At 46.3% G+C, this 13,342-nt stretch overlaps 1 protein-coding gene across 4 annotated transcripts in view; it reads right to left on the reverse strand.

Moving 5' to 3' along the window:
- The window catches only part of RGS17 (regulator of G protein signaling 17), a 122,390-nt gene that overhangs the window by 65,311 nt on the left and 43,737 nt on the right, over window positions 1-13,342 (reverse strand). The gene's annotated exons all lie outside the window — the stretch shown is intronic.

Here is a 13,342-nt window from a genome sequence, read left to right on the forward strand (position 1 = left end):
CTTGTTTTCTCCTCTGTTTCCTGTAATGTGTCTTGGTTAACATGCTTGTTTCTTGGTATCTCCTCCCAAACAACTCTTTCCTCTTGTAACCTTCCACTGAGTATCACACAAATTGTTACACCTTTTCATTTAATAACTGATTTTCTCTAGTTTTGTTTGATTTGTTGTGGCAAATGGTTACTAATGTCAAGGCCACCATATGGGTACACCTAGGATTTGAGAGATTAGAGAAGAAAAAGACTGAGGGCTATCAGTCAGCAACACGGCAGTCCTTGACTTCAGGAAAGCCGACTTTGACAAGCTCAGGAGGCTTGTCAGTGAGGCCCTAAGGGACCATGACCACGGGGAGAGGGGAGTTCAAGAAGAGTGGTTGCTCCTCAAGGGAGCGATCCTCAATGCACAAACTAAGTCTATTCCATCTCGGAGGAAAGGCAGCAAGAGGGCACAGCAGCCCCCCCCCCCAGCTCTCCAGGGACCTAGCATACCTCCTGAGGCTAAAAAGAAAGGCCTACAAAGGATGGAGGATGGGAGTCACCTCCAAGGAGGATTATTCTGCACTGGTCCGGTCCTGTAGGGAGCAGACCAGGAAAGCCAAGGCTGCAACTGAACTCCAACTAGCTTTGAGCATCAAGGACAATAAAAAGTCCTTTTTCAGATATGTGGGGAGCCGGAGGAAAAGCAGGGGCAACGTTGGACCCCTGCTGAACCAGATGGGGCAACTGACAACTGACGCCCAGGAAAAAGCCAACCTATTAAATGGGTACTTTGCGTCGGTCTTTCATCAGTCCCATGGGACTCCCATGCCCGCTACGGGACAGGGAAGTCTGGGTGAGGGTGATCCCCTGCCCTCCATTGATGCTGACTTCATGAAAGAACATCTTGAGAAGCTGGATACCTTCAAGTCAGCCGGCCCTGACAATCTTCACCCCAGGGTACTCAAGGAGCTGGCGAGCATCATAGCCCAGCCTCTAGCGCAGATCTTTGAAAACTCTTGGCGCTCTGGTGTAGTGCCCGAAGACTGGAAGAAGGCCAATGTGGTGCCTATCTTCAAGAAAGGGAGGAAAGTGGATCCGGCTAACTATAGGCCCATCAGCCTGACTTCTATCCCAGGGAAGATCTTAGAAAAGTTTATTAAAGAGGCCATCCTTAATGGACTGGCCAATGCCAACATCTTAAGGGATAGCCAGCACGGGTTTGTTGCAGGTAGGTCTTGCTTGACCAATCTCATTTCCTTCTACGACCAGGTGACCTATCACCTGGACAAGGGAGAAGAGATTGATGTCATATAACTTGACTTCAAAAAAGCCTTTGACCTGGTTTCCCATAATCACCTCTTAGAGAAACTGGCCAGTTGTCGCCTTGGGTCCTCCACGATCCACTGGCTGGAAAACTGGCTCCGGGGTCAGACCCAGAGGGTAGTAATTGATGGAAGTCACTCATCGTGGTGTCCTGTGACCAGTGGGGTCCCCCAAGGCTCTGTCCTTGGACCCATACTGTTCAACATCTTCATTAATGATGTGGACACTGGAGTCAGAAGTTGACTGGCCAAGTTCGCTGATGACACCAAACTTTGGGGAAAAGCATCCACACCAGAAGACAGGCGGGTGATCCAGGCTGACCTGGACAGGCTCAGCAAGTGGGTGGATGAGAATCTGACAGTGTTCAACGCCGATAAATGCAAGGTTCTCCACCTTGGGAAGAAAAACCTGCAGCATCCTTATAGGCTCGGCAGTGCTATGTTGGCTAACACTATGCAAGAAAGAGACTTGGGGGTCATCATTGACCACAAGATGAACATGAGCCTGCAGTGCGATGCTGCAGCTAGTAAAGCGACCAAAACACTGGCTTGCATCCATAGATGCTTCTCAAGCAAATCCCAGGACGTCATTCTCCCCTTGTACTCGACCTTAGTGAGGCCGCAGCTGGAGTACTGCGTCCAGTTTTGGGCTCCACAATTCAAAAAGGATGTGGAGAAGCTTGAGAGAGTCCAGAGAAGAGCCACGCACATGATCAGAGGTCAGGGAAGCAGACCGTACAATGACAGGCTGAGAGCCCTGGGGCTCTTCAGCCTGGAAAAGCGCAGGCTCAGGGATGATCTGATGGCCACCTATAAATTTATCAGGGGTGACCACCAGTATCTGGGGGAACGTTTGTTCACCAGAGCGCCCCAAGGGATGACGACTAGGTCGAATGGTCATAAACTACTACAAGACCGTTTCAGGCTGGACATAAGGAAGAATTTCTTTACTGTCCGAGCCCCCAAGGTCTGGAACAGCCTGCCACTGGAGGTGGTTCAAGCGCCCACATTGAACACCTTCAAGAGCAAACTGGATGCTCATCTTGCTGGGATCCTATGAACCCGGCTGACTTCCTGCCCTTTGGGCAGGGGGCTGGACTTGATGATCTTCCGAGGTCCCTTCCAGTCCTACTGTCTATGAAATCTATGAAATCACATTCGGTTGGTACTCAAGTACTGAGTCTCCCACATCTTTTCTATGTTCTCACTGTCGGTGTTTCTTCCACTCTGCTGTTGGCTTTATTTTGTTGGACAACATCTCATTGGTTCTTGGTATTGCTCAGGTAGAGGTATCTTCTCCTCAAATTGTCTGTGGGTGCATCTACACAAGATGTTTACAGTGGAGTAGACTAATTAGCTCCACAGTAAGTGTCTCATGTCTACATGTGAAGCCCTAGTAGGCCACAGAAAACTAATAAACTCCACAGCAGCCATGTAGATGCTAATGTGGCTGGCTGAGACACAAGGGTACTTCAGAGTGGGGGCTGCCTGCCAGCTAACTCTGCACTGGAGCACACCTATACTCCTGCTAGACTCTCTGCAGCATGTTCAACCATGTCAGAGCAGCTCTGGGCTGACAGACAGAATCCCTGGGCCTCCTGTAGGCTGGAGCTGCTCTGACCTAGCTCAGTGTGCTGCAGTCCTGAGTGCATGTTCAAATGGCGTGCCCGGGAGCAATATACTCCAGCATGATATGCCCCAGGGCTTATTGCTGCATGCTAATACCATGTGTAGATGTGCCCAGCATGACAATGAATTGCTTGAATATAGCTTGACGATGGGCCACAATATAATGGCAATTGCAGTGTCAGGTATTCCAGTCCTTGTAAAAGGCACCTTTGTTTTCTTGATCATGGCTAGGGACAGATATTTAAAAAGCCTCAGCCTGAACTGATTCACTCTTTAGGTTAGTTTAACCTGGCTAGTCTAAACCAATTTGTAACTGTACAGACATCCCAGAAATGCAGGCACATGCCTGCAGTGGCTCAGGCTAGAAGCTGGGGGTGCTAGAGCATCCCTCCTTTCCCTTCAACAATACTGAGCTGAGGCAGGCATGGCCAGGCCCTGAAGGATGCTCTGATTAGGGAGTGGTTCTCTCCCCCTTAAAAACAGAGCATTTATAAGTTTTGTTATCAAGATTTAGCACCCCATCAGAAAACAATGCCCCTTGCATTAGTTCAAGCTCTTCTTAAACAACTTTTTCCAAGGAAGGGAACATTCCAAGGAGGAACATTACCAGCTACCTGTTGATTAGCTGCAAAAGGGACACAGTCCTGTCTGCCTTTGTCCCGTCTACCACAACACAGACCATAGCCAGCATGTGGTATGATAGCTAATGCTGAGAGGTGTCTGTGCAAGGCACAGGGGAGGGGGGGGGGGATCCCTGCTTAGTAGGGAGTGAGGAGGAGAGGAGAGAGGGAGCATAGACATAGACATTAGGGCTGGAAGGGACCTCGGAAGATCATCGAGTCCAGCCCCCCGCCCAAAGGGCAGGACGTCAGCTGGGGTCATAGGATCCCAGCAAGATAAGCATCCAGTTTCATCTTGAAGGTGTTCAATGAAGGCGCTTGAACAACCTCCGGCGGCAGGCTGTTCCAGACCTTGGGGGCTCAGACAGTAAAGAAATTCTTCCTTATGTCCAGCCTGAAACGATCTTGTAGTAGTTTGTGACCATTCGTCCTCGTCATCCCTTGGGGAGCTCTGGTGAACAAACGTTCCCCTAGATACTGGTGATCACCCCTGATAAACTTGTAGGTGGCCATCAGATCACCCCTGAGCCTGCGCTTTTCCAGGCTAAAGAGCCCCAGGGCTCTCAGCCTGTCATCGTAGGGTCTGCTTCCCTGACCCCTGATCATGCGCGTGGCTCTTCTCTGGACTCTCTCAAGCTTCTCCACATCCTTTTTGAATTGTGGAGCCCAAAACTGGACGTAGTACTCCAGCTGCGGCCTCACTAAGGCCGAGTACAGGGGGAGAATGACGTCCTGGGATTTGCTTGAGAAGCATCTATGGATGCAAGCCAGCGTTTTGGTCGCATTACTAGCCGCAGCATCGCATTGCAGGCTCATGTTCATCTTGTGGTCAATGATGACCCCCAAGTCTCTTTCTTCCATAGTGCTAACCAACATAGCACTGCCGAGCCTATAAGGATGCTGCGGGTTTTTCTTCCCAAGGTGGAGAACCTTGCATTTATCGGCGTTGAACACCATCAGATTCTCATCCGCCCACTTGCTGAGCCTGTCTAGGTCAGCCTGGATCACCCGCCTGTCTTCTGGCGTGGATGCTTTGCCCCAAAGTTTGGTGTCATCGGCGAACTTGGCCAGTCCGCTTCTGACTCCAGTGTCCACATCGTTAATGAAGATGTTGAACAGTATGGGTCCAAGGACAGAGCCCTGGGGGACCCCACTGGTCACCGGACACCACGATGAGTGACTTCCATCAATTACTACCCTCTGGGTCCGACCCCGGAGCCAATTTTCCAGCCAGTGGATCATGGGGGACCCAAGGCGACAATTGGCCAGTTTCTCCAAGAGACGATCATGGGACACCAGATAGAAGGCTTTTTTGAAGTCAAGATATATGACATCAATCTCATCTCCCTTGTCCAGGTGATAGGTCACCTGGTCGTAGAAGGAAATGAGATTGGTCAAGCAAGACCTACCCGCAACAAACCCGTGCTGGCTATCCCTTAAGATGTTGGCGTCGGCCAGTCCATTAAGGATGGCCTCCTTAATAAACTTTTCTAAGATCTTCCCCGGGATAGAAGTCAGGCTGATGGGCCTATAGTTAGCCGGATCCACTTTCCTCCCTTTCTTGAAGATAGGCACCACGTTGGCCTTCTTCCAGTCTTCGGGCACCACACCAGAGCGCCAAGAGTTTTCAAAGATCCGCGCTAGAGGCTGGGCTATGATGCTCGCCAGCTCCTTGAGTACCCTGGGGTGAAGATTGTCAGGGCCGGCTGACTTGAAGGTATCCAGCTTCTCAAGATGTTCCTTCACAAAGTCAGCATTAATGGAGGGCAGGGGATCACCCTCACCCGGAATTCCCGGCCCTGTAGCAGGCACAAGAGTCCCATGGGGCTGATGAAAGACCGACGCAAAGTACCTATTTAATAGGTTGGCTTTTTCCTGGGCGTCAGTTGTCAGTTGCCCCATCTGGTTTAGCAGGGGTCCAACGTTGCCCCTGCTTTTCCTCCGGCTCCCCACATATCTGAAAAAGGACTTTTTATTCTCCTTGATGCTCAAAGCTAGCTGGAGTTCAGTTGCAGCCTTGGCTTTCCTGGTCTGCTCCCTACAGGACCAGACCAGTGCAGAATAAAAAAAAGCAGGGGGAAGCCAAACAGACACCTGCAGTCTCTGCCAGAGCTGCAGCCAGGGTGCAGAGGGGAGGGGCCAGCTTTGCTGTGGAACCATTTGCCTAACCCAGAGAGCATGTCAGGATGCTGAGGGAGTCTGTTTTAACTTAAACCAGGAAGCGGTCTGTGACAGACACTGCATAAACCAGTTTGACCCAAATCAGTTAAGTCTGATACTGAATTCAACCAGGTTTATCTCAAACCAGTTTCAGCCATTTTCAAGCTGGTTTATGTGCACTGAACATCTATTCTGTTACAGGTTTAAACCAGTTTCTGATCACTTAAACTGGTTCATGTGTAATGTCTGCCCTAGCCCATGAATTCTATTTGGTGCATCTTCCAGACAGTCTACCTCAAACATGGGACAGCAACCTATTGTGCCCATACAATTTCTGCCATTAAAAGTGAGCAAATCTGACCCTGCTTTCCCACAGAACATCTTCAACAAAAGCAAAGCAATATAAAACCTAAATATCCTCACCTTGAGAGAGTGGGGAAAGAGAGGCAGCTTGGGCCCTGTTTTACTAATCCACTAAATAGCAACATCAAGAACAATAATAATGCTTCTATTTCGCAGACTTGCCATTGGCATTAATGGAACTATGGCTAGCTTTGTGTGTTGTACATGGAGGAAGGGGGTTGTGGAATCTATTTATAACTTGCCTCTGGGTATCTTTGTCTATTAAGTATGATTTTACATTTTATAAATATGCTGTATAGAGCCTCTTGCATGTTAAAGATAATCTGGTGTTACAAACAATCAAGTTCATGGTTTGCACTTCACCACTCCCCAGCAGTAGGTGGTAATCCCGTGTGTCAACTCTAAACTCCAAACAATAACGTTTCATGTTTTGTGGATCTCTGTTAGGCCGCCTGCATTATCCCACTGGTTCTACACAGGATGCTAAAGTCTATGAGTATAAATGAGGGCCTTACAAATGGAAACGATGAAAGATTAGATATCAGAGGATCAGACACAGCCATTAGCAGAAGCTATGGGAGGAGCCAGGGGGAGACGGGGTGGGGATATTCTCTTCTGTTATTTTCCTATTAAGGAAAATGCATCATAAGAAAAGAGGGGAGACATGGCAACCAAATAGGAAAAAACAATATTATGAAAATGGAAGGTCTGTAGATGAGTATGAGTATAGAAAAAATGGCCCTCCCCTACCTACATCTTGACATTACTGTTGCCATTTGTCAGGGAATTAGAATGGATGAGCTAGAGGGAAAAAGTAAGGCCAGTCAGACCTGCTGTAGTTGTCCACAGCTATAGTAAGAAACAATATAATTCAAGGCACTAGTGTGGGTGAGAATATCATTGTGCTTACCAGCACAGATTCTATTGTGAACATAATGTGAAACTGAGTCATTTACCAACAGCAGATTCAACAATAAAAAGTTTAACCTTGGAGTCTCTGGCACGTATCACCTCTGTCAGTTGACTTGATCTATGAATGAAGTGATTTGGTTCATACTTACTAGAGTTCTCCTGCAGTGTTTCAATATCCCTGGAAATTACAACAGAAGTTTAGGAGAAATAAGTAAACCGTATGCTCTAGAATAGGTGTAGGCAACCTATAGCCTATGGGCTGGATCTATTTGTAAAAGAATTGCAGAAAAATGTTATATAAAAAGGCTTATTTATAACAGCTAGTTTAGTTTTTGATACAATTTAAGGAACTTGATGGAATTTGAAACTACTTCTCAGTGATACAAATTTCAGGCTTTATCATAATCCATGTCTATTTATTGTGCTGGTATTAAACAGTCTAATGTTCAAAGGAAAAGAACTAAGGACATGCTATCAAAATTGAAACCTTGAAAATCCCCTGGGTACATGCAAATTTGAGAATGAAAGTGTTGTGTCCAAGTCAGACCTGTACATTTCTCTGTTTTCTAATCTTATCCTGAGAATTAGCACAAATTTGCAGTCCCCTAGCTATAATACCATACAGAAAGCCATTAAGTAGTTATTCTGTTTGAGCATGCACTAGGATACAGTAAACCCATTTAATTTTGATAAATAGATCCTTAAAGATCAGCAGATGAGATTTCTTAGAATGTTATCTTCCCAGATTACTTAAAGCTTGATATGAATGTCTATTATGTCACTGATCTTTGTATAAATTCTGCTCACTGGTAATGCAATTTGTTTGATGTCTTTATTTAATGCAGGTTAGAATATGGGTTTCACAAGGGAAGCTCCTCAGTGCTGTTTTATCCATGCTTAGAAAATTCAGCATTACATAACTAAACTATTCATAAAGACATAAAAAGTTGCATAAAGAACTGTATTGCTTTAAAACAATGAAATAAGGCAAGTTTCATGTTAAATTTTAGGAAAAAACAAAGTTTATAATAACAAGAGGACCAGGTAACATTTACATAATTTAAGAGACTTGTATAAGAACTCTGAGCATACAGACAATTTAAGTTATAACACTGGCACAACTTCCCTCCCTGCATAAACCTTGAAAAACATATCAAGCCAGCCAGCAAAAGGTTGTACTCCCTCCTCTTCTCCCTCTGTGAAAAATATCTTGTTGCTATGTGTGTGATGATGGGGTGAATATGCACTCTGGACCTAATACAGGCCTGTCCTTTACAAAGATGGAGGCTCTTCAGGCAATGTAGCTAATAAGTGAAGTGGTGAGAAATGGTGAAAGCCGTATTTGAAAGAATAAGAAATAAATTATGCTTGCTATATCCAAGTAACTCTATTGGAGTCAGCTGTGATATTCTAGATTTGCACACTGGTGGAAAAAAAAGTAATCAAAAAACACCATGTCAGCTAACAGTGCACTGAGAGTTTCCTTATTTCCTAAAACATAGCATTTGAGATTTTCTTAGATGTTTTGATGCCCCTCCCCTTCTGATGACTGCACTTTTTTATGAGATCATGAATATGACATACTTTTAACTCAATAATGGCTGCTTTGAATCTTTTCCAACTGTCTATTTAGCCATACTTTTAGCTCACATACTCCTTTAGTGAGTATAAGCTTACCATAGTAGGCTTGCTATTTTACCAATTTATCTTCTACTGACCATGGCTTTTCTTTCAGGACTATTAGCTCTCCTACATTGGCTTATCCAGTATCCAACATACAACAAATGTAATGTTTCATTTACTTTCAGGTCAGTACTCCATTTATCTTCCACTGCAATGTTGTTTGTTGTTCCTGTGAGGAATCTGTCTGAAGTAATAATGCCGTTGTCATCCTGTGTTTATCCTATGCACCCTCTGGTCATGCTTGCAAGTGATATCATATCATCCACAATGGTTTTGCATCTCTTTCTAGGTGCTGGCCATTGTTTTAACTTGTTTGTTTGCACAATGTGTGCAGCCCCATGTGCTCAACATACCTTCCTGCTTCAGGTTTCTTCCTGTCTACAATGTCAAAGCACTCTGCAACCTCCACAAGCTAAAATCTGGCCTGTTTGACTTCCTTTCCTGGATGACTTCTGGGTCTTCTTGTAGTCTGAATGATTTTCCCTAAATCCCAGAAAATGACTGGAATTTGGAAGTTACCTGTCATGAACCCAGATACCTCCCAAAAATGGTCTGTCAAAAATAATTTATTACATTCTTGAAAGAACAACACAAAATCCTCCAATTTCTGTAATCCAGTTTCATAATTTTCAGTTATGAAAATTGCAGATTCAATTAAATTCTAAAAACATCAACTGCTGCAGAGCCGGAAGAAAAGGCTATGTTCTGACTCTCTCGCTTTTCACTGGAAACCATTGTTTGCAGATGCAGAGTGAAATGCTGTCTAAACCTTTTCCAGTTGTCTTCCTCATTATAAATTTTTTGAGTAGGACAAAACATTTTTCATTTGGGTCAGTTCAACAATAAATTGCACGTGTCGGAAATACTGTGATGTCTTGTGCCACAATTCTTCCCTATGTACTATGCTTTTGTGCCTGATTCCACATCACATGATGCATTTCCTTTTTCTTTCTGACCAAATCAGATAATGTGTCATGGGAGTTCCATGATTGTGTGCGTGTCTATAAGTGTGCTTCAATGCACATTTTAATGTGCATTAAAATGTCATGAAAAACCCGTGCGCTGTCACTAATGCACATTAAAATAAGCTAACACACCTTTTTATAGTACCTCACAATGGAGGATGCCTGTACATGAGCCCAAAGGCTGCTCCAGCACGCTGTATTTACAGCACATTGGAGCAGACTCATTTAAACTAGCCTGCTGAAGCATAGTAATTACCGTGCTGCAGCTAGCCTCTGCACCTCGCGTATCAGCATCTCTGCACTTAAAAATGGTGGCGGGGGCACTTTAACTAAAGCTTGTTAGATAAATTTGGGGATGCTGATACACAAGATGCTCTGGGCACTTTAATTAGAGTGGCTCTTGGAGCTGGTCTAATTAAAGCATCCTCCCCACCCCGGAGCACATGTAAAAAACGCCAGGAGGTACTACATTTAATGCACGTTAGCAAATGTGCATTATGAACGTGTAGACGTGCCCACTGGAAGTGCATCACATAGGGGTGGTTAAAAATATGATGACCCTGGCACCATAACAAGACACAGTATAAAAATAAACTATTTTGAATGTTTTGGTTTGGAAATAACTACACAGATTGCTGACATGTCCAAAGTAGTTGGAGGTTTGGAATTTTGTGGAAGACGTGGGAGGACCCTGTAGCAACATCCATAGAAGTCAAGAGATCTCTGTAGGTCAGCCAGAAGCAAGGTAACATTTGGGGTTTTCTGGTTTACTCGGTCTAGGGTGATACTAGGCTTTATTCTTATCTTGATGAGGATGTATAAAACTCATTAAAATCCATAGAGATGAGACTTTATTTCCACTCTCTCTAGAGAAGGAAAGAATTATTTTGCCACTCCATTCAAACATTATAGATTTTCCATTTCTCTGTCTTTTATAACTAGGGACCTACCAAATTCACAGAGGGAGTGGGCTACACCGTGTCTCCTTTAATTTTAAAGGTTCCCTTGTGTGACCCAACTGCTGATTGGTGGAGGTGCCCTGCTGCTTGCTGCTTGTTCCTGATCAGCCAGGAAGCAAAAACTGCAGTTTTAAATACGGCACCGTTTTTGCCGCTCACAGCTGATTGGCCTAGTGGCCCTGGCAGCTCCTCTCTCTGTTGTTGACCAACCAGGAGGCAAAAATAGCACCATATTTCAAACCATGGTTTTCTCCTCCCTGCTGATCAGGAGTAGGGGGAGGGGGTAGAGGGCATGTGCAGCAGAGCTTGCCCAGGCAGTGGCTGCCCCTGTGGTGCTCTGCCTGGAGCCGAGCCAATCAGCAGTGGGGGGAGCACAAGGGAACCTTCAAGATTAAAGGAGCCACTGTGCAGCCCACTCCTGCTGTGAATTTGGTAGGTCCCTATTTAAAGCTCATGTGGAGGTGACTGTCCTTATAAAACAAGTTACCAAAGGGCATCCTGTCCATGCTATTAGTGGCTCTCCTTACCAGGATACTGTGCATGATTGAGGACGATTGGTGCCTAGGATCTGGCTATTTCAAAATGGAGATTTGAGACATACTCCAAATGTAATTTATTCAGAATTTACAGCATGCCCATCTGCATGTTCAAAGTAAGTGATGGGTAGTGGTCAATACATCACTTAGGGGAACTGTAGGCATTTGCTCACACAGGGTAGTTGACAATGTCTGATGGGTTGTCAAGTACTTTGGTCATATTAATAAAAGATTAACCATCTATTTACCCAAAATGAGAGGAGCTACAAATCTGAAGTGTCACAGCAAATAGTAGTCGTTATTTTGCTCCATTTTAGTGGGAAAACCCCCTTTAGTTTTATTTTGACAATTCTACATGTGAAGCAGCTTGCAGAAGTAGTATATAAATCTTTCAGGAGGCAGGGTGCATGTGAGTTTTCTAGTCAAGAGTTTCATATTATAAAGCTTTCTCTCCCCGTCAAAAAATACTCCTAGGTAGTTTCCACTGGGTGTGTCTACATAAGACACTTTACTGCACAGAGGACTAATCTACTGTGCATTAAAACACCACCATCTACACGTGTGCACTAGTTGCTGTGCAGTAAATTACTCTACTGCACAGTTAGCTACTACCTGTAAATACTGATAGTAAATTAAATGCATAGTAGATATTGCACAGTAGTACATATGTAGACACTGACTTGGAGCAAATTTGCTTTCAGTCATTTCCAAACTAGGGGTACAGTGGACAGGCAACTCCCCCGGTCCTGGCACTGCTCAGCTTCTGGCTTCCCCCAAGAACCAGGAGCCGAGCAGCACCAGGACAGGGTAGCTCTCAGCCCCCTGTCCTCTAGTGCTGCTCAGCTCCCAGCTCCCCATTTATAGCTGGGAGCCAAGAAGCACTGAAGCTTCTTGGGAATGGGAAGCTCTCTGGTTTTCCATAAAGCTGGGGCTGACCAGGAGCTGTCTCACTTCTGGGACAGCTCCTAGCCAGCCCTGGCTGGTCAGGGATTATTTCCCTGCACAGCCTGGGGCTGGCTGGGAGCTGTTCTGCTTCTGAGGCAGCTCCCAGCCAGCTCTGGCTAGACAGGGATTTCCCTGAGCAGCTTGGGGATGGTCATGAGCTGTCCTGCTTCTAGGACAGTCCAGAATTGGGACAGCTTCTGGCCAGCCCCGGGCTGAGGGGAAATCCCTGCCCAGCTGGGGGCCAGCTGGGAGCTGCCCCAGAAGTGGGTCAGCTCCCAGCCAGCCCTCAGCTGTGCAGGAAAACCCTGCTGGGCATGAAGCTTATCATGCCCATGAGCACAGGACTGGGAGAGCTCTGCGGTGGCAGCTGTCTCCTAGCTCCATGCACATCAGGGCCCCTCTGAATGTGCATAGGGCCAGGAGACAGCTTTCACTGCAGCCGGCAGAGCCCTTCTGGCCCCGTGTGTGTTGGGACCAACTCCTGTGCTCCCTGCCAGCCCCTAGGCTAGAACCCTGGGGCTCCCTCTGGCTGCTACAGGAGGCCAGAGCAGGATAGGAGCAGCCCTTTACTGGGCTACTCCTGTTGGGAACAGATTTCCTCCCAACAGGGAGCATGTGTGGATGTCCTCCAAGAGAAGACTTCCTGGGCATGTCTACGCATGCAAACACCCTGGGCAGACATGTACAGCATCAGGCGCTGTACCCCTATTCTGGCTTGTACCCCTATCCTGGCTTGGGGTGAACTATCTCACTGGTTTTGTTCCTGCTGCAGCTGAGTGTTCCCTCTCTGCTTCAGTGGTGGGGAGGCATCTTGCCCTTTTATGCTGGCAAGACCACATGGCCCACTCCATGCCTGTACACCCATTTGCTGCATACAATACCTGTTTCAGTCCTCTGGGCTTTGGTCCTTCCCCAGATGGGTCCACCTGGCTCTCCATAGCTGAGGGTCCATCCTTTCATTTGTGGTCCTCCAACCATTTGTGCCAGCTGTGCCTGCTAATCCTCCTCCATGGATGGCTGTAGTACAGCACAGACTGCAGAGCCTTCTACTGTCCTCTCTCTCTCTCTCTCTGGATGCTGCTGTCTATCCCTGGCTACCACTCTTCAGGGCTAGAAGTACTTTTCCTGGTTCCCTCAATGCCAATCCAGAAGGAGCATTCACTGTGGAAACATGGTAGGACGCTTCTGGCTCCAGCTGGGCTCCTTTTCTCACCTGAGGTAAGGATGGGGTGACTGCATTTCCCAGGACTTTCTCGTTGCCCCATACTTCTCC

This window comes from Alligator mississippiensis, chromosome 1, assembly GCF_030867095.1.
Source record: "Alligator mississippiensis isolate rAllMis1 chromosome 1, rAllMis1, whole genome shotgun sequence".
Classification (NCBI taxonomy): domain Eukaryota; kingdom Metazoa; phylum Chordata; order Crocodylia; family Alligatoridae; genus Alligator; species Alligator mississippiensis.